At 38.8% G+C, this 20,853-nt stretch overlaps 1 protein-coding gene across 1 annotated transcript in view; it reads left to right on the top strand.

Annotated features, from left to right (window-relative positions):
- Nucleotides 1-1,028: 1,028 nt before the first annotated feature.
- The window catches only part of myocd (myocardin), a 149,487-nt gene continuing 129,662 nt past the window's right edge, over nucleotides 1,029-20,853 (top strand). The window contains exon 1 of the mRNA XM_050060729.1: nucleotides 1,029-1,046. The gene's annotated coding sequence lies outside the window, so the exon portion shown is untranslated. The remainder of the gene's footprint in view (nucleotides 1,047-20,853) is intronic.

The following is a 20,853-nucleotide window of genomic DNA, read 5'->3' as shown; positions in this document are numbered from 1 at the left end:
AGATGAGTATGTTATCTTAACATTATTCCTTAGTCTCTGTGACATATTAGGAGGATTTTACGACTATTTGCTTTAGATTTCTTACATATAGCTCCTCTACAAACGCCGTTTAAAGTGTTGCAAACTCTCATTGAAAATTGCCAGCTTTTGTTACAAATACAGCTGGATGTCCCAATCTCTTGATAAAAAAATACCTGTTTTTGTTGCTACAAACATGGCTGAAAATGTCGCACCTCTTATTAAAAAATACCCACTTTTGTCATTACAAACACGGTGAAAACGTCAGAAACCTTCCAAACTCTTGTTTTAAAAAAAAAATTCTTTTGTTGCTACAAACATGTCTGGATGTCCCAAACTCTTGTTAAAAAATACCTGCTTTTGTTGCTACAAACCCAGCTGGAACTGTCCTTAAATCTCATGAAAAAATACCCACTTTTGTCACTATACCAACACGGCTGGAAACATTTTGAACTCTTGTTAAAAAACAAGCAGTTTCATCACAACAAAAATAGTTCGAAATATTCCAAATTCTTGTTAAAAAAAACTACTTTTGTCCCTAAAAACACGTCTAGAAATGTCCCAAACTCTTCTTAAAAAATACCCGCATTTGTAGCTACAAACATGGCTGGAAATGTTCCCAACTCTTGTTAAAAAATACCCACTTTTGCTGTTTTAGAACAATGATCTGCTGTTGTCTGTTGCCTGGCAGCCGTCTTGTCTAGGTTTCACATCATTCACCATCCTGTCCTCCTGATGAGAAACTCAGCTCATTTGCAGATATGTAGAACTTTTGCAATGGGTGTGTCTTTAGCAATATTCCAAGAGACAATCAGCTATTTCCATTGATAGTGAGACCAGCAGCAGGAAGGAAGTCCCTGTCACATCTGCATTATGCAAACCAGTGTGGTGGCAGGCCGTGTGCTTTGCATGCTGCACAGTTGTTGGATATGGGAGCAGGCGGCAGTGGGTGTGAGGACATTCTCTCCTTTGGGTAATTACTGCGCAGGAAATTGGACGTAAAATGTTTGAATAATCACGTATCTGAGGTGAGTTATGGGCACAGCCTACAGTAGTGAAGTAAATTAAAACAAGTGAATCCAATTACTGTTTATGGAAAGCAGCTGCCTGAGCAGCATATGTTGCTGAGTGAAAGTATGAGACTGATGTTGAGGTTTAGAGCTCTGCTTGTCTGTATTACATGATGGCTATTTGAGTCTCTCATTTGTGCATGAATACAGATTGACAAGCCAAAAGACCTCTGAAAAACCTCATGGCGTGTGTTGTGTTTGGTAGAAAGTGCAATATTAGAGGCCTACATCTGAGATGAAGTCAATTGTCTTTCTTTTTTTTTTTGTCTTGGTTAACTCATGCTCCATGAGGGTATTCTGATGTCATAACAACACGATAACTCGCCTCTATGGATTTACAGAAAAACAAGGTTAGTGTTTGCTTACAGTCGTGAACAAACCCTCTTATCCGTGTGTTTATTTACGTACACTGAATCAATTCATCTGTGATACAGCCAACAGTCATGTATTGGATAAGCTTTCGTTTCAAAACATTTGGATTTAATTATCATAGGGATATGATATCCAAACAATCTGGTTTCTTCCATTAATAACATGATTGCGGCATGGCAGTGCGAGCTAAGGCCGCAACGTTTTCATATATTTTTGTGGATTTGGAACTTGTTTACTTACTATTATGGGCATGAGGCAAAACCCAATTTGGAGTAATGATACAGTTTACGTTTTGGAGTTTTAAAAGATCTGTGAGGAAGTGTCCTGGTTCCACAGCCTGCAGTCTCCCAACAAACAATACCCGTGTGACTTTTCTAGAATAAAAGAATTCTCACTTGCTTCGGCCGTTTGCAGGTCAGCGAAGTGGACGAGAGGAAAAGGAAACCGGCCAAAGCTTTGGTGTAACTGATAACTGAAGCACTGTACATTGAGGAAGCGTAAGCAGTGTGTTACTTTACAGATAAAGCACCACAGAGGATGATGATCTATTTATAGGCATTAACCACGGTGCAAAGTGCCAGTTACAGGCACTTGAGTGTGTTTTCCTCCTCCAGATTACAGTTTTGGACAGCAGGGCTGCAGTGTTGGGAGCAGCAGGACTTCTGGCACCCGCTTTTGGTTTAATTTTGGCCTCGATGACATAGAAATTTAAATTTGCAATGCATTTTTTTTTAAATTTGCGCTTAAAAAACCCTGAGTGAAAATGCAAAAAGTCTAAAATATTAGAAAAAAGTTTTAACACTTGGGCTAGGTGAAAAGGTGGTGCACTGACAAAAGATAAATGCGACTAATAGCAATGGAAACAGATTCAGCAAATAACTGATGACGTACAGTCATGATGTACTGTCAGTGAACACAGGGCTGTTAACAGAACCCCTCAAAGAGCACAGAGCTGTAATATTAGTTGTTCAAATCTCTCTATTTTCATTGTCCAGTGAAATCTCCATTATTATACATCCATTGTTTTCCTTGGTTTGAAGCATGGATGTATAAAGAGAACTGAAAACAATGTTGAAGGTGGGGCTCCGTTTATTCCTATGAAAGATGCTCACTGGCACATGATAACAAAAATAGTAATGCGGTTACCTAGTAGACATCAAAGCTGATAAAACAGCGATGTTTGATGAGTTGGGAGTGAGAACCTGTTGGGTTTGCAGAAACATGCAATGCCAACATTTATTCTTGTGATTGGGTTAGTTTAAGTGAGGCTTGAATATTAACCAAATTATGTGTCTTGGTACACCAATACATCTGTTCCTGACAAGCACAATGAGCCATCACACTTGGTTGTATCCCTTCCTTTTGTTATGGCAATCCAAGGAACATGCAGGCAAGGAGGCTGTAAAAAGTTAACTGAATAGTTGTCATCATAAATCTTGAATGTAATCATTCACTTTGGACATCTTGTCATTTTCAAACCTCCCTTGTTATTCTGAAAAAAAATGCAGCATTTATATATATTTGAAGGAAATAAAAGACTTTGAGAGGCAGATAAGTGGAATTGGGACAGAGAGGCAGTTGGCATGGTACTGCAGGGGATAAAACAAGTTAATTTGTTTTCTTTCACAATATCATCCAGCTTTTTATTCATCAATAAAAAAAGAAAAGAATAATGTAATCATATATTCCATTGTAAGTAACTTTTTTTTATTTAGATGTAATCTCTTTTTCTTCATGTTGTGTTATTTTTGTTTTTGTCATGGTGTATGTATAGACAGGTTTCTGTGCAAAGTTGTCACAGAGATATGCGCGCAACTAGGGGGCAGAAATTGGCACTCTTCACAGCATTTCTAGCAGAGATGACAAGGAGCTGTTGTACAGTAAAATGCACCAACTGCATTAAAGACAGGTGGAAAATGTTTAAATATCATGAAGGGAGCACTTCCCTTTGCTATAAACAGAAGAAGATTCGGTCAATGAAAGGGCGGATTGGGGTCCCGATGAACCTAAAGGCAGTGAAAATCTGAACAGCACCACCTAGCTGCCAGACAGACAAACGTTGCAAGCTTGTACAGTATGTGTCAGGTCATAAAGTAGCCCTGTCATTACCATTTTTACTAAGTATACTTAATGACACTAATGTTACAACCACTCCTGATACTGAGCATGTTTACATGCACAAAATATTCCAGTTTTTGCCCTTGTTCTAAGAAAGATAATATTTCTCTCAAACTGTTACCATGGCTAATAAAAACATATATAAAAACATTCCACAATTAATCCCGTTTACATACAGCCGTGCACCAACATGTCATTTATCACCTCAAAATATGGAAAACTAGAACGGCTGGAACCACTGGTGATTTTGCTTCTTTGTATCATCAGGATATTTTTACAGTTTCCTAGTGGTGATAGTGTTGTTGGATTGTGTGAACACAGCCTCTTTTTCATTCCTTCATCCACCTTCTCGAAAAGCCTGGCACTGTGATATTTGTGCATATCCAAAAACCTGTTGATATTTCCATAATGTTTAAAAATTGCTTTGTTTCTCCAGAAATATGGGCTTTTCTATTGGGCATGCATTTCTACCCCATTCTTGCAAAGTGTTGGCGAGTTGGTTTGTGTACAACGTATTCTTGACAACGCACAGAGTCGGCTGTGACCAGACAAGAGGCCATGTGTCTCAGTAATGTACTGAATGTATTCTGCATACATGCCCAAATAATACTATTAAAACTCTTATAATGCCCTCATATCTCACATGTTTTAAACAGTCTAATTTGGAATATCCAAACAGAATATGCTGTTAACAGGACCAGAATATTGTCGTATTCTGAATAATAGTGGAATATTAGTGTGTTATGTTTTTTATGTTAGTAATGTTAAATGTAACATTAGCCATTATCAATTAAGGAGTGGATAGACAGGCTCAACAACCAAGACCAGTTAAGTTGAGTGAAATTCATGGGACACGTCAGCCATAAAAGTTTTTGTGATTCAGCTAGCTCCTGTTAGCTAAACATTTATTTGATAATCCCGCCAAATGTCATTCAGCGACATGATAACTATGGGCTACTAATGGTCAACTATTGTTAGCTAACAATTTTTATACTGATGTATTAATATGCAAATAAAAGACAACAGACGTAACTCTAAAACAGCGCTTTATTATTGAGTCAACAAGAATTTACAAATAATGTGAAATCTACTGATTACAATTGTTAACTACAGTCTTGTGACCTGCAGCCAAAGCGCTTTTGCCCCCTGGATGTGTGTGCACCCAGCAATGTTTGTATATAAGAAACCCGTCTATGTGAGCATTTTATGTGCTTGCTTGCATGTTTTCAGTGGGGACTCCCAATGGCTGAAGCAGTCTCCAACAACAATGTTATGCTTAATGTTTCTCTTCTGAAACCCAGAGAGGACGTTGGAGACACGTGATGTGGGCCCAGTGTCTCTGAGCTAATAATTAAAAGTTTTTGAGAAACAGCCACTAGGTTCTTCTTTCCTCTCAGGTTGTGACCTACTGTAGATAAAAGCATGCAGCAGTCACAGTGTCGAGTTTCATTAGGCGGCAGATCATTCAAATGGCAGGACACAAATCATTTAAATAGACTGGGTATATTGTCAGTTGTTAGGGCTTAGGTTGAGTGCTGTGCTCGTATTTCAAAGGCCTCTGTTCTCTAAACTGGTTTTGATAATCAGTATCTATTGGATGACCTGGCATTAAAGGGCTATGCCGCTATAGTCCACAGCCTGTTGGTCATCTTAACCTGCTAATTGACTTGCTAAATTTGGCATCTTGTTTATTTCACTGTTAATGTGTGACAGCGCCCTTACGTTAAGGATTGTATTTTGACCTAGCGGTGTAATGCCTCAGCTGCTCTGTGCCAAAAAGCCCTATAGTGTGTCCTGTTATCTCAGTCTGATAACACTCTCTCTTTGGTTTCCCTCAAGACACACTCATATACACTTAACACTCACATGTGTTGATGTTTCCTCCCTTTTTCTTTTAAGTCATGTGCATTAGTCTGGCAGTGTGTGGCTCACTGTAGGCTGTATATTTAAGTATAGATGAGCATAACCGGACTGCTGTTTCTGTATGATTAGGGACATGCAAACAACATGGGACTGATATATTGGTATTGGGAATAGTTAAAACTGTAGTCAGTATTGTGATGTCTAGACACTGAGGATGATAAAATGAATACACTGCATGTAAAAACTGCTCATTATAACAAGAATTGTTTATGAATTTGATGTCAGTCCAAAGAATTTTGTCAGAAAAATATAATCAAGCCAAAATTTGTGATGTAATAGGTGAACAAACTGGTGTGCAGATAAGATGCAGAAATTTAACATTTGCCAGTACTCTATTTTAGACTTCATTATAGTCTTCCAACTTGTTTCTTAAAGGGCAAGTTCACCAAAAATACAATAAAAGAAAAAGAATCTAAATTAATCTATCTAATTATTAATATCTAATCTATCCGTTTCGGTTTTGAGATCTTGGCAGCACAATCACTAGAATAAATGTTGGTGTTCTACGTGCCTGCAAACATGAATGTGTCACATTTGCACATTTTATATGCAAATGTGTCACATTTGCACATTTTATATGCAATGGATGTGTTGATACTTAACATTTCCATGTTCAATCTTTTGTTGTCACAACATTCTGGTTAATGTGTGGTTAGGTTTATGCACAAAAAACACTCGGTTATGGTTAGGAAAACAACATGTTTTGACTTAAAACACTTGGTTCGTTCGATAAAACCACAGCTGGAAATGCTTAAACTCTTGTTAAAAAATACCCACTGTTGTCAGTACAAACACAGCTTGATGTGTCCCGAATTATGGTTAACCCATTTGTGCCCAAATTTTTCTCAATGTTTTTATGCATATAATCATATTAACTGAGTCCCATATGAACATGTTCTAAAGTTATTTCCTCCATTTTGTGCTCTCTGTTCTAGAAAATCTCATTTGAATGTTCGGCAACTATAGTTGCCGGCATACCTTGTATCTACCCCTCTAATGGTGAAAAGTGAATTAGAGCACAACAAACAACATGTAATTCAGCTGTCTTTATTGAGAAAGACTTTTATTATTTAAAACAAGTGTGAGAACAATTTAATTCATGAATTTTGTCATCAAAAAACTTGGAAACGCCAAAATTCGAATTAAAATCCCCTGATTCGCAAAAACTAAAATACACTTGCTATAGCCGGGTTTTGGTTGATTCGAAAAAATGCTGATTCGCAAAACAGGGGATGGAAACAGATATGTTCGAATTAAGTCTGACGTAGCGCACTTTCACCCCAACTGCTTCCGGTGTTTCCGGTTCACTCACAAGGCAAAAACATTGCGGAAAACAACAACACAAGACTTGTGTGGATGGAGGACAAAATAAGAACATTTCTAGCCTTAATAAGGCGGTAATGCATTTACAAGCTGGTTGCCAACCACCAGAAAACGTAGAAGAAGAAGAATGCGAGACTTGTTTTGTTTTCGGTTCTGCGGAAAACTCGTGCGAGTTCGTAGTTTTCACCAAAGTCCGTACATTTAATGGAAACACACAGGATTCGTATTTCTTTTAATGCGCATTTCCCAATGATTCGAATCACTTTTGGATGGAAACATAGCTACTCAGGTTCTTGTCCATCATCAATGATGGGTAGTTGCATGTCACCATCAGACACAAAGCAGTCTCCTTTGAGCAGCCTAGATGGTAGGCGTTTGGGATCACAGGTCACATCATCATCATCAGAAAAATCGCTGTCACAGTCTGTTTCGCGGGCATTATTCTCAGACTCTGGCACAACTGAAATGCTTGTGATTTTTGCAGAGGGATCATCTGCATCAAGGATGTCCAAAACCTCTGCCAAAGTATACCTCTCTAATCCTCCTGGTTTATCTCTGTGGAAAACACGAAAGAGTTTGCTCCCATGGCCACTGGGGGCCACCATTTTGTGAAATTAACGCAATTTGAAATGGATATTTTTTACCAAACAATTCCAATTCTATATCCCTGTTCATGTACAATAGTGTTAAAGATGTTCTCCCTGTATTTGACATCATTCAGTCCTTCTAATCTACCACACAGTGCAACACAGTCAGCGCTAACATTGGCAGCGCTAATAGCTAGCTAGTTAGTTAGCTAGGTAGTTAGCTAGCGCTAGCTACCAAACACTAGTAATGTTGGTTACCAAATGTTAAAGCTAACACTATCAAAAACTGTATTGTTACCAAATATTAGCCCTTTGTAATGTTGGTAATGTTAGCTAACATTATTATCTACTGACAAGGTATGTGCCCACCGGCAACAATAGTTGCCGCTTGGACAAATGATTGCATACAGAAAAAACTATACATCCAATGTAATATTTCTGTTGTTTGGATGATTCTAGAGACTTTCATGATTAAGTAGATATATATATATGTCAACAAAAAAAATATTATTATAATATGAAAATCACCTTTACTTGTGGGGGTTTGTCGTCGCCATGCCCTCAGTAAGATGGGTCAGGAACTCAACAACGCCATGTGACAGGAAGTATGTGGAAACTTAATTTTTTTTCTTAATATGATTTTCTAAGGTGTCAACTCACATATCATTGATATATAAAACATGTATAGTATTTAGAAATGTATTTTTAAGTGGAAAATGACAAGCATGCACTTTGGCAACTATTGTTGCCGGTGGGCTTAAATGGGTTAAAAATACCTGGTTTGGTCACAACAAACATGGCTAACATGTCCTGAACTCTTGTTAAAAAATATCCTGTTTGTTCACTACAAACATGGCTGAACATGTCCTGATCTCTTGTTCAAACATACCCATTTTTGTTGGTCTCTTACTGTGGTCTGCTGCTAAGCATGCAATTAGCACTAAAAAGAAAGTGCAGCTGAGGCTGACGGGAATGTCATTAATTCACAAACCGTGAGACAAAATTAAATTTTGACCTAATGGTGGTTCTAGATACAGTCAAGGATCACCAAAGTTATTACAATTCATCCTGAGGGGAACCATCAATCATCAGTCAGCCAGCTAGCTTTTTAAGATATTTACTTTGAACCAGAGCAAGTCCTCCAACCCATGGGACCATGTAAGTAGTTTGTTACCGTCTAATGTGTTCCACAGGAGTGTTTCCTAAATTAGCGTCCCTACTGGTGCTAAGTGATCAACATGCCCTCATACTGAAGCAACAGAATAGACCATAGGCTGTATTACCGTTAACAGTTTTAGTTTTAAACACATTTAATTTTGTGAAACAGCTGCAGTTGCATCAAAACATGACATACTGTATGTTCATGGGATATACATCACCTGATAATTATGTTACGTAGTTAAAATAAGTTGAGGTTCACTCTTGGTTTCACACGAGACACAAACACTGGTCTCCTGGGTGACAGTCCTGTGTTTCTTTGACTTGTCCATTCACCCTGAGTCCGACTGCCTCCCCATGCAGACTTTGTGGTTCTTAAAACTATGTCCACTGGCTTCCTCCATTGCTGCTGTCATAATTACAATGGCCACTAGAGGTCGCTGCTTAAAAAGAAATATCAATTTCGGTCGTAATTCTTGCTTGCACAAATGACCTATGTGGTTGTGTAATGGAAGAGTACAGTCTCACTGCTGGTGGTGAGAGACGAAAAGTAGGGGATCACCAAAGTTATTGGAATTCATTCTCTGGAGACTGCGAATGTCAGTCTAGATCAAAGTAGTGACCAACCAACATTGCCATTGCTGAAGCCTAGCATGGTTTAAAAAAAAAGAAAAAAAAAGAATCAACAACAAAGTGTCTGTTCAGAATAAACAGCCCTGGTAGTCTGGAAAATCCACAGACCTCCCTATGACTCTACTATGACAAGTATGTCAATGCCTAGAATCTGCAAGGTTAGAAGCCACTAGCGGTGAGCGTACCAAGATTTATTGCATATGGGAGCATAATCTATATTTAGTTAGTTAAACTGTGGTCATGTTGGGCTTTGGTGTGTTTCACGCACTTTGTTTCACCTCTCATTGACTGTACATGCAGCTGAATGCCACCCAGACTAGCTGCATGTTACTGGTTTGCTCATGAATTAGGACTTGAACACATCTGACCACATGTGTCCAATTAGAGTTCCAGTAAACTGAATTGGCACACACACCCTACATAATTTGAGTTGCTGAAATGCAGCCTATGGCTCTCCTATGATGTCTAATTACATTGTAAGACACGAGTAATTGCAATAATAAGTAATGTGTTTAGATTATGCAGAAGTCGGCCCAGATGTAAAACATCTGTTTTGATCCAGTGCTTGTGCTTTTGTTACTCTACATGGTATTGTGAGAGCTGCTGTCAAGTTTGTTCACATGTCTTATTTAAATTCAGGGTTGTAAGAGTATATGCATGTGCTATTAGCCACATCTCACTTCTACTTTTTCGTACGTATTGTAAATTCAAAGTGAAATGAATTGCGTTGTCCCATGTAAAGCAGGGAGTGCTTCTGGCATGTTGGCAGGATGGAGTCACACAGTAGCATTATTGTACTGTGTAATAGCCACAAGGCTGTTAAAAGAGAGGCGGCCTTTAGATCTGTTACTGAGTCAGCATGTTATCAGTGAAAATTTGCTTTACATGCCTTGCATGAACCGTATAGATGAGAGAATGCCACCTGCCCAGTCAAGTAAAAACATCAGGGCGAAAAAGAATGATCCCCATGATGAACAGCAGGGCTGCTAAAGCAAGGAAATAAGAAGACTGCAGACTAGACGGACATTTAGGTGTTCAGCGTCAGGAAAGTGAGGGAGAGTAATGATATCAAACTAGAGATAATCCGCACAGAGCAGAGTCTGACCTGAGCTAAGCTTCCACAACCTAACAGGTATGTCTTCAGCTTATCCTAAACACTATATGTGTTTTTGTTTCTCATCTTCCATATGTCAAAGCATGTAATTAAAGCTCAACTTATACCCAGGATGAGCGGTAGGTGCCTAATATGGACACTGACCTTCAATTGAAGAGGTGAGATTTTGATGTGTGGAGTAAAAAAATTTGGAATGAGGCATCAAAAAGATAGGAGGTAGAGTTACCGACAGATCTGGCAGGTTAAGCAACACCTTTGCAAACTTTAATGAGTTTATTCTGCTGCTGTGAGCAAAATGGTTTAAAGATGTCATTATGGATTCTTGAAGCGCAATCTGTCTAATACTTTGGTGGGTTTGTGACATGGCTTAAAGGGATTGAGTTCATGAGACGTAATCCATGTTCAGACCGAGATGCTTTCTAGTCCTTTTAACCTTTCATTGAGTGCTCAGCTTTCCCTGACCCTCACATTCATACCTGTGCAAAGCATCCGCTGCTGGTTCGCTCCGACTTCAAAGGCTCGGATGTGGAATAATGTTGCGTGGTCGAAGACGAATTCCTGTTTGGTTTATGACACAGATTGGGCGAGCCTGCAGTTTATATGAAAAGATCAATACAGTCAGCTACATTTACTCTCGAATCAGTCACACTAACAAAGAACAGACACGATTTGTCTAAAGACTTCAGAAGTCTGTGAATAAATCTAACAGTGTGTTTGTTATCAAGAACCAGCCACTGATCATCACAAGCCATACAATATAAACCTGACACATTGAAATGAAGCCCATGCAGCTGGAGTGCTGGGACATGCAAATGGTTTTGGATGATGAATCAGTCAACAGTTCATGTAGGTAGTATTCTTCAAAAACAATTCCAACTATTTGGAATATTTCAATGATGTAAGTGCAAATGATTTTTCCAAGTTCTACTCCCACAATCCAAAGACATGCAGATTAGGTAAAATGGTGACTTTAAATTGCTTGTGGGTGTAATTGTGAGCATGAATGGTTGTCTGCCTCTATTTGTCAGCCCTGTGATTGTCTGACGACTTGTCTAGGGTGTACCCTTCTCTTGCTCAATGTCAGCTGAGATAGGCTCAAGGCCCCTGCAAACCTGACCAGAATAACCATTTCCGGGTGATGAATGAATGAATGAATCAATGAACGAATGAATGAATGAATGAATGAATGAACTACAACATGAAACGTGAGGTGAGAGTTTGGGCGGCCCCGTCACCAGAAAAAAAGGTTGGCATTGTATGTTTCTGCAAACCACTGATATGTTACACTTGTATGTTTTATACATATGTTAACCAGAGCGACACAACATAAAATTACCTTACAGCTTATTTACTACATATGAAATGTACAAATGTAACACATCTGTGGTTTGCAGAAACATACAATGGCAACATTTGTTCTGGCAATTGGGTTGTTGGGGGAGGACAGTCTTCATAGCATGTCACTCATTTTCTGAAAAGACAAAGTGCATGCACCAAGATGCCATTCAGTGGTGAAATGTTTACACCTGAAATCTCTCAGAATGGATTTATCTTTTTAATCAAACAGTATTTCCTGCTGTATCCTTTGCAGTGATTTTGACATAACCTGACAGTGAGGCTGCTTTAACAGTGACTAAAAGCATATTTGGCATAACGATTTAATGGCTATGACTTTTCTTAACATAAAAGTAGATCAATATGATATTGGCTTTCCACTCTAATGCACTTGTACTTGTAATTGCAAGTGTTTAAAATTTACAGTCATAGGAATGTGCTCAACCATCTGGCCACGGTTAAGTGGACTACACTGATGACTATCACATATGCTGCAAATACATATGCAATGTTTACAGTGGGACACAGTATTTATACAATGGGTTTTAATTGAAAAGTGAGTTAACCTGAGTTTAGACACTGATCTCACTTATCAGATTTAGAGTTTCTGTGAAAAGACAGTGACAAACTATTATTTTCTACAACTTTTGTTTTTTGATTCTGACTTGGCAGAACATGACTAGCTGTGCCTGATTAGACTTTGGGTGTTGTAATGCAACCTCTCCTGAAGAATGTAATGATCTCACACATCAAGCAGATGTTCTCAATCAATATTTGTTGATGTGAAAGCCCATTAGTTTGCTAATTACATTTGCATAAACATTTCACCATTTCATATTTACTGTGCTAAATTGGTTTTCATACAAAGTTTACATACAGTGGCCCTCAATTGCTTACATATGTTGGTGTAAATACTGTTTGGCCTAAGTAACAATGTATACACATATGTATACAGCCAATCACATGCTGCACGTGTCCGTATTTGTGGCCACACACACATAGGCCTACGCAAACAGAATATCAGCAGCATCACACAGCTTGCATTCCCTACCAGTGACTTACTCAGGGTAAACAAACATGTATCTGCTTCTCTGTTTGTTTGGTGGACACCCCAGCCTGATGTAAACAAGCTATTGAACTTTGTTTAATGAAAGGTATGATTTGGACATGTTAAGAGGATTTTTCTGCTCGTAGCCCCGTGTAGCCACAGTTTAGAACATCTGAATGGCTGTGGTTTGGCTGGCTGTCATGGGGAGATCCAGATAATTAACTAATTGCTGCGCCTGGCAGTAAAGGACTTAATGCAATAAATGCGCTCTCTGGTGACCATGTTGGAGGTCCTTAGGTTTAGTTTCACAATGCATTATTTCATCTCAACAGAGAAGCTATGTCCGTGCAGTTATTGTTTGGAAACAATAATTTCACACAGTGAATCTGATTCATTTTTAGACCTGCAAGCACTTGCACATGACACAGTACGGATGTCAGTGTCAGTCAGTTGGCTGGTTCAAAACACTTTGCTCTATTATTATTACTACCAAATAAGTTGAGGCTTATTGTTTATACTAAATCATGTTGTGAACCAAGCAGTCAGGAAAGAGCACTGAATTAGCACTGCAATCTTATAACACTGTCAGAATCACAAGGGACGATCAGTAATAAGGATCATTACTCACCATACAGTCCACTATATAGTGAGTCCACCATTTTGTAGTGCTGTCCAAATATATAGTGGGAATTATTATACCCTATATAGTGGACTAAACGTATCCCACAATGCACCATGAAAAGTATATATCCCAACATACATTCCGCCAAAGGAACGGACGGACTATATGGGACGGACATCATGATGGACGAGGAGAGAGGGAGTAATTTGATTACAACCTGCTGTACATGCTAAACTTATAAAGACATGTTGAAGTTTGTTTTATCAGGTTCTTTGCCATGCAATAAACCATGCCATGTAAGTTTAATGTGTAGTCGTTGGTCCCCGAAGAGATAAAAGTAAATCAGCAACTGATCTTAAGTGCTTAACACTAAAAATGCCAGCTAATGTTAGCAAGCTGGGTTGCTACTAGCTCTAATTTGTTCTGTAATGTCATAATGCACAATATTATACATTAAATTCGCTCCACTGACCCCTGATGTAAATGATCAGGGAACTTGAACTTTTTTGCCTAATGTGCTGTTCTGACAAATGGAGCTACCCGCTCAGAATTACCTACCAGTAGCAAAAGAATCTATCAGAATGGACTACAAGTTCTATAAATGTTGGTAAAACTAGAGCAGCTCATCCTGTCAGGTAGAAATATCTATCACAATATGGTTAAACGTAGAGTAGGCCATTATATAGGGTAGGAATTATCCATCAGAATATGCTACTACCTCTATAAATGTGGTTAAAAGTATGGTTGTGTCACCTGGTATGGTTTTGGTGGGGTTTTTTTTTTCTTCACTTAAATGCACCATGAATGAGCAGTTTGTGTTAGTAGGTCATTCTGAGTGGTAGTTCTATTTGTCAGAACAGTGCCACTGAGCAACTTTAATATGAACAGGGCCTCACCATCATTGTGTATCCAGTTCTCTTTATGGAGTGCTGCAGGAATGTGTCTTAAAATCCACAAATGAGTTAGCGTTTTAGCACTCCCGGTTTCCTAGTGTCAAAGTTTTTTTTTAATAGGTATTTGGTTAAATGCTTGAGATTAGGTCAGTGTTTAACACTTGGAGACTTTCATGTTATGTTCGACAACATAAAATATGTCAATAAATTCCCAGCTCATGAATTTTAAAGCTTTTTAGGTGTCTTAAAAAAGCTGGTTGCTAATAAGTGGCTAAATGAGGCTACTGTACAGAGCATGCTGAACAAGGCTTTATAGCCCTGTTGTGGTGGCAACATTAATTCAAGTGACTGTAGTGTAGTTGCTTTACAGACTAATGTTGGATAGTGGATAAAAATACTGCTGGTGATTGCATTATGCTTCAGAAATCATAAAAGTGGTGTTTATTTGTGAAGATTATCTTGGTGAACAAAATGTGGGAGTATCATTAACTTTTCACACAAAGCTAATTTTCTGCAATAATCCGAAATCCAAAGAAAAAATACCACTGGCTTTTTGACAAGGGAACCAGGATGATGCTAACTTAAATTTTAAATGTTCACGAAAAAAAGGAGTCTTGGTAGATGATGTTTGGCAAATATCAGAAATATATAAAAAAACAGATTTGCTCAGCGGCAAACACAAGTCAATAGTTTCGCGCTACAGCAAGTGTCTAAATTTTAAAAATTTGAAAATTCATAACAAATCAACTGTACCTGCTGCAGTTTTGCAACTTTCATCAAAATGTAGCCCAAATACTTAAGAAACTTTTGTACACAGGAAATTATGAAGTCCATCACTCACTTCAAAAACTGTAAAACCTATTAAACCTATCTCCTCCCACAATTTTTGCCCAATTGACACCAAATGTGCAAGAGCATCTTCAGACCGTCCTCAACAAAAGTACTACATAGATTTTTGATTGATGAAAAATTGAGCCTACAGTGCATCAAAATGTTTGACTGTTAACGGTACTATAAAAATATACTAGCAAAGTGACTAGCATTCATGCATTTAATTCAGGTCATGTGATTAATCAGAGTCAATGGACTCTTTTGAGGATGGGGATGGGGAGTCAGGGAGATTTGCAGTGCATGTTTCGGGGTTCCTTGGACCATATGGATGAATGTTTGGCCTCTTTTTGTTGATGCCAGTTGCCCACCATCTTGCCACAGATTCTTGGCTTTGATAATCTGCAGGAGCACAACCCTGTGACTTGATGAGGAGGAGGTCTTCAATGGTGGATGTATGCAGGCTTTTATTTTATATTTGATGAAGTCTCCTGGTTGGCCGGTGATAGATTGGTGTCAAATTGTTGTTATAGCTGTCCGTACGCATCGTCTCATTTGATGTTGCCCAATAAGAATCCAGAATGTCATCAAAAGACGCATTTTTTTCTCAAAAGATGCAGGTGTCAAAGCCGTGTTGACAGTAAAGAGGCAGGGGAGAAAATCGCAAAATCATCTGGGGCAGTGCAGGCATGGCATCAAGGTCACTGTGGCCTTAGGGAAGATATTTTTTTCAAGGGCACAAGGTCAAATTGCCACGGCCCTTGTGGCCCCCGTGAAATTCCTGCCCTGCTTATAAGTAATTTACATTAATTCTGTTGCAGTAAGAGGTTGCTCTGCATGCTTAGGACATCAGTGACTCATTATTTTCAACATTTTATAGGCTAACAAGTCTACAGCCACACTTACAACTCTTTGAGGCAGTATGCAGTCACAGCAGTGCTTTAAGCTCTCGTCAGCAGGCTAACATGCAGACATTTCAGTGGTACCATTCTAATTAGCAGATAATATTTAAAACATTCACCACCTTAGCCTGCGGCGTCAGCATGCTAACATTTGCTGATTTGTATTTTTAAAAAAGTACAGATGTCTGTACGGTACAACATTAAATTATATTTGATAATTGCAGAGATCGAGAGCGAAAAGGTTTGCTGTTGTGCACTGCCTGTAAACCAAAACAAAGTGTGTCATGAGCCACTCCTACCTCTACCTCTGCTCTCCACCCCCGACCCCACTCGCCTCGTCTGTGCAGCCGAGCACCGCAGCATCTCCACGGACTATTACATCCAGACGGTCCCGGTGTTTCTTCCGCAGGCTCCACTTCACTCAGCTGCCCGATATACCCGCTGCTTCTTCCCACATTAACCTGAATAACAAAAACGGGCTCGGTGCTCCGGTTGGATCCAAACGGAGAGCCGGGGCTAACGTTTGCTGGGAAGCTAGCGGAGGCTAACTGGCTGTGCTGGCAGCTGAGTGAAGTGGAGCCTGAGGAGGAAGCACCGGTTAGCCCCGGTTTCACTACAGGCAGATTCACTTGCCACAGGGGTGAGGAAATAAAACCTAAGCAGCCAACTTAGTTTGGCTTAGTTTAGCAGTTAGCGATTTTGCTATTTCCCTGCTTTCCTGTTAGCGTTAGCACTAGTCGGCTGCCACGCTAACGTCCCTACTCTTCAGCGTTAGCACNACAATGCCAATTGCAAATGTTAGCTGGGCTGCTGGGCTACTCACCTAACACAACCGTAATGCCTGACCCATTGCTGGGACCGAGCCGCTAATAACTCAAGCTCCGGACATTAACCCATGCTACGATTGTAACATTAAATTTAATTGAATCAACATAGCAACATGTGCCTAACGTTACTGCAACACTAATTAAAACAGACATTTGACTTTGCCATTTCACTTCGAAAATACGCGCTGCCATTGCTCACTGGCTGTAGCCTTTTATAGGGAGGGAGGGCCAAGGGCTCCGAGAGGGGGGGGGGGGCAGGTGGGGATTCACATGAACGTACATGAACGCGCAGCTGGACCAGCTTGTAAACAAGGGGCTGGAGATCAACAGAGAGAAAGGTTGTGTGAGGTCATGCTATACTCCAGATGAAATTACACCTCCAGTTCTTCACATAGCAATTTTTTAATTCCTTCAATCTAGAAATGATGAATTTCGCTTATTGCTCCTTTAAGGACCAAATTGAGGTTTTTGTTTGTTTGTTAGTTTTTTTCCAAAACCACAAGTATGATGGGGCTTTCAGATTCTTACAGTATACCGCAGCCTCTATATTTAGACCTTCAATTTGGACATGGAAAAAAGTCTTCTAAATCGTTGCTAAATTGAGACTCAGAGGCCCAGGATATCTTACATTCCACACTCCCTCTGTTGAGGGCTTATTCACAGCAGACATTTAAACACGTCTTAGCAGGAAAATCCCAGGTGCAATGTATAACATTAATTAATGATGGCTGCATTCCTCTCAGGTGTGTCGTTTCCAAGGACCTAATTTTGTTCATGCTGTTTTACTGACAAGTCTTCCTGGAATACTTAAATGGAAGAGAGCCAGTGTCCATGTTATTACATTAATATTGGCAGAACATTGACATTAATATTGCTTTTTTTTTCTCTTTTTCTTTTTTGGAACTACTGTTAGGGTTTGGAGTCTTTTTTTGTGTGTGTTCTCTTCACTGAACAACAAATTTACAAACAAAGCAGGTTAACAGTTTTTTTTTCTTCACAGTTTTAAATTTTGGTGTGAGTTGTAAAATTACAATAAAATAACTATGATAAAACAATTACAAGTAAGGAAAAAGATAATTCTCTTCAATTTAAATTAAGGGTTAGTACATTTGTACTATCTTACACCTTTTAGCTTACTGAATCTTTTCTCTTTTTTTCCACTAATTTTGCTGGACTATGCAATATAATATATTGAGCAACTGTATGATTTCTTTTCTTCGTTTTATACTGCCATATAAATCTAAATCTTTAGTTAGTTCTTTTGCCTCTTCTTTTCATCAGCTAAATGTAACTGAATATTGTCTTTATATTTGAAAAATTTGGAGAAATATAAGGGATTTTTTTTGTCCCTTTTTATTTAATATACTATTGATCTTATTGTTTAACAATATTCTTTTGGTAATACAGAGCAGTATTGAATTTCCTGTATCCTTTGTTTCTCTTAAATAACATCTGGCGCTTTCAGTTGTTAGTGCATGGTCAGTCAAAGGGGCCTTTGCAATGAACCCTTTTGATACATTAGTGGAAATGCTAAGCACTGAGTAGCTATAACATAAGCATGACATCAGTTTTTTTTTTGTTTTTAAGTTTTTCAAGCGCACATTGATCAACATTACTGTAAACGTACCAACACTGGCCAAAAGGCTAATTTTCAACTGTTGTTCCTCAGCTTGATGTTAAACTGGGCATTAAAACAAAATCTCTTGTGATGATGATCAACTGATTTTTTATATGAATAAAGTCTGCTTACTGTATGGTCCACATTTAACTGCATATTTTTACTGTTTCAATCAAATGCCTGTGTAATGTGAAAGGGCTACCCACAGTGACAAACCCACTGAGAAATAACACACACTGTACAGTGTCTCATATCACACGAAATCTGTATTCTACATACACTGAAATATGAATACATTTTTCTCTCCCATTTTTCACAGGTTTAAGTTAAAGCTCGAAGACTTTCATGCACACGAAAGATTCATTTATTTTCCTGAATGTTCATTACGCTCAAGACGTCTCCTTTTATTGTGACCACCCCAATGCACACCTTTGTATTAATGACGCTGTATAATCAGCATTTTGATATGCCATACCTGTCGGATGGATTATCTTAGACAAGTGCACACTAAAACGGATTTAAATGTATTTGCGACCAAAATTTGAGAGAATTTGAGTTATATAAAAGTCTTAGGTCTGTAACTTAAACCTGTGAAAAACGGGAGTAAAAAACAAAAGTGTTGCCTTTCGGTTTTTGTTCAAAGCATTCAGAAATGACTGTACCTGCCGTGAACACGCTCGAGGCCAGTGGTTCCGGTTGCAAGTAAGCAGTTTTAGCAAACTTAGCATGCTAAAGAGCGTCACATTTCTTCTAGAAAATGCAGAAGTTGATGGACCGAACTAAATGTAAAAGGAGATTCATCGGGTCTCCAGAAACACGTCCCCAATGCTCTGCGTCTGCTGGCTGTGTAAGTAGGCACTGTTTGCTAACAGGTTTGCTAACGCTTTAGCTAACTTTTTAAGCTAATAGTAGCTTGGCGCTGTCTGTTAGCTAACTTAGTTTTTCAAATACCATTGAATTTAATATAACTTAACTGTACACTTGCTGCATGTATATATTTGTCAGAGTTTTTCCCATTATATTGTCATGTTACATCAACTTTGTCAGAGGAGAGGCTGGGGTGTGACGTTGTGAAATTTTTGTGTCACTTAGCTTTTTGTAATTGACTGGGGGAAAGGCAGGACCATCCTTCCACTATTTATATAACCATATTTTTGTATATTTGCACCAAATGTAGATATGGGGCAAATACAAAAAGCAAACAGCACAAAGGGGGTTATCATCAAAGCAAATGGTGAATTTCTGAAAGTGTTACTTTTGGCAGCTATTTTAGATGTAGACTTTGTCTTGAGACAAAAATGCTCATTAGTTTTAGTCACATTTTAGTCATTTTTATCCTTTATAGTTTTAGTCTAGTTTTAGTCAACAAGTCAAAATGTTTTACTTTACCAAAATCATGACACTATAGTCAACTCTCTTAGTCAAAATGTTTTTCTATTTAAACTAATCCAATCAAGGAATCAAGGTGACAGGTTGTATAAAAATTTCATTTAGAAATTCTGACATTTTTTCTTAATCTAAAACATTTTAGTGAGGAGATTTAAACTTTCAGAGTCCTTTCACAGAGTCAGTTATTAAAACTAAACTTTTATCTCTGTCAGAGAAAACTGAGCCTCTGGGTGTTGACTGTTTGCATGCTAGCAAAATATCCTGGTGCTGACTATTTATTTACTGGAGTTTACAGCCAGTTGGCGCTTCGATCTCATACTGCTAATGCAGCATTAGAAGATAATTGCAAGCACAGCCATTTTGGGTCGTTCTGTTCCAGGCACGGCGCCAGGATTTTTTCTCTCCCAGGGCTAAGGGGGAGCTTGACCGATACGTGGGGGTGCTAAGAAAATAATTGATTTTCATGACTTCAGTTACTTTATAAGGAGGTTTTTTCAATAAAAGCAGCTATGATACACAGCACAAGCATGTTCGATATAAAAGTGGTTTTAACTGTATTTGGCCAAAGAATATCCAACAAAGTAGTTAAGCCTAATACAAGTGACCACGAGGCAATGGCAAAAACATTTCACGTGCAAAGGTGACAGATTCAACACCGGACAGCGCCCATGCGCCTGCCAATAACCAGACAATACATCCAAAATGCGACAGCAAATGTATTTATTCCATATGCATAATTAATATGAATATTCCAGCCATTTGTAATCCTCATACCATCTACGATTGAAGTAGCGATCCTGCTGTCCAACTTTCATGGCTGGATAACGCCGAAGAAGGTGACTGGCTTAAATCAGAGGGAGTGGTGTCTGTGTCAGCAGTGCAGCTAACGGGGGTTGTAGATTAGCTAGCAGCGATGGACTGCTCTGGAGCTCCTTCAGGTCCTGGCTGGGTGCTCTCAGATTCATTTTTCGAAACTCCCTCTTCTTCTTTGTCCCACTGGGAGACTTCATTTTCTACCTGCACTCTTTTTTTCTTGATCACAAAACGATCCATTGCAACGGACTGTAGGCTAGCC

The sequence above is a fragment of the Epinephelus moara genome, chromosome 13 (genome assembly GCF_006386435.1).
Source record: "Epinephelus moara isolate mb chromosome 13, YSFRI_EMoa_1.0, whole genome shotgun sequence".
NCBI classification, from domain to species: Eukaryota; Metazoa; Chordata; class Actinopteri; order Perciformes; family Serranidae; genus Epinephelus; species Epinephelus moara.
This window is presented reverse-complemented; position numbering and strand designations above follow the sequence as displayed.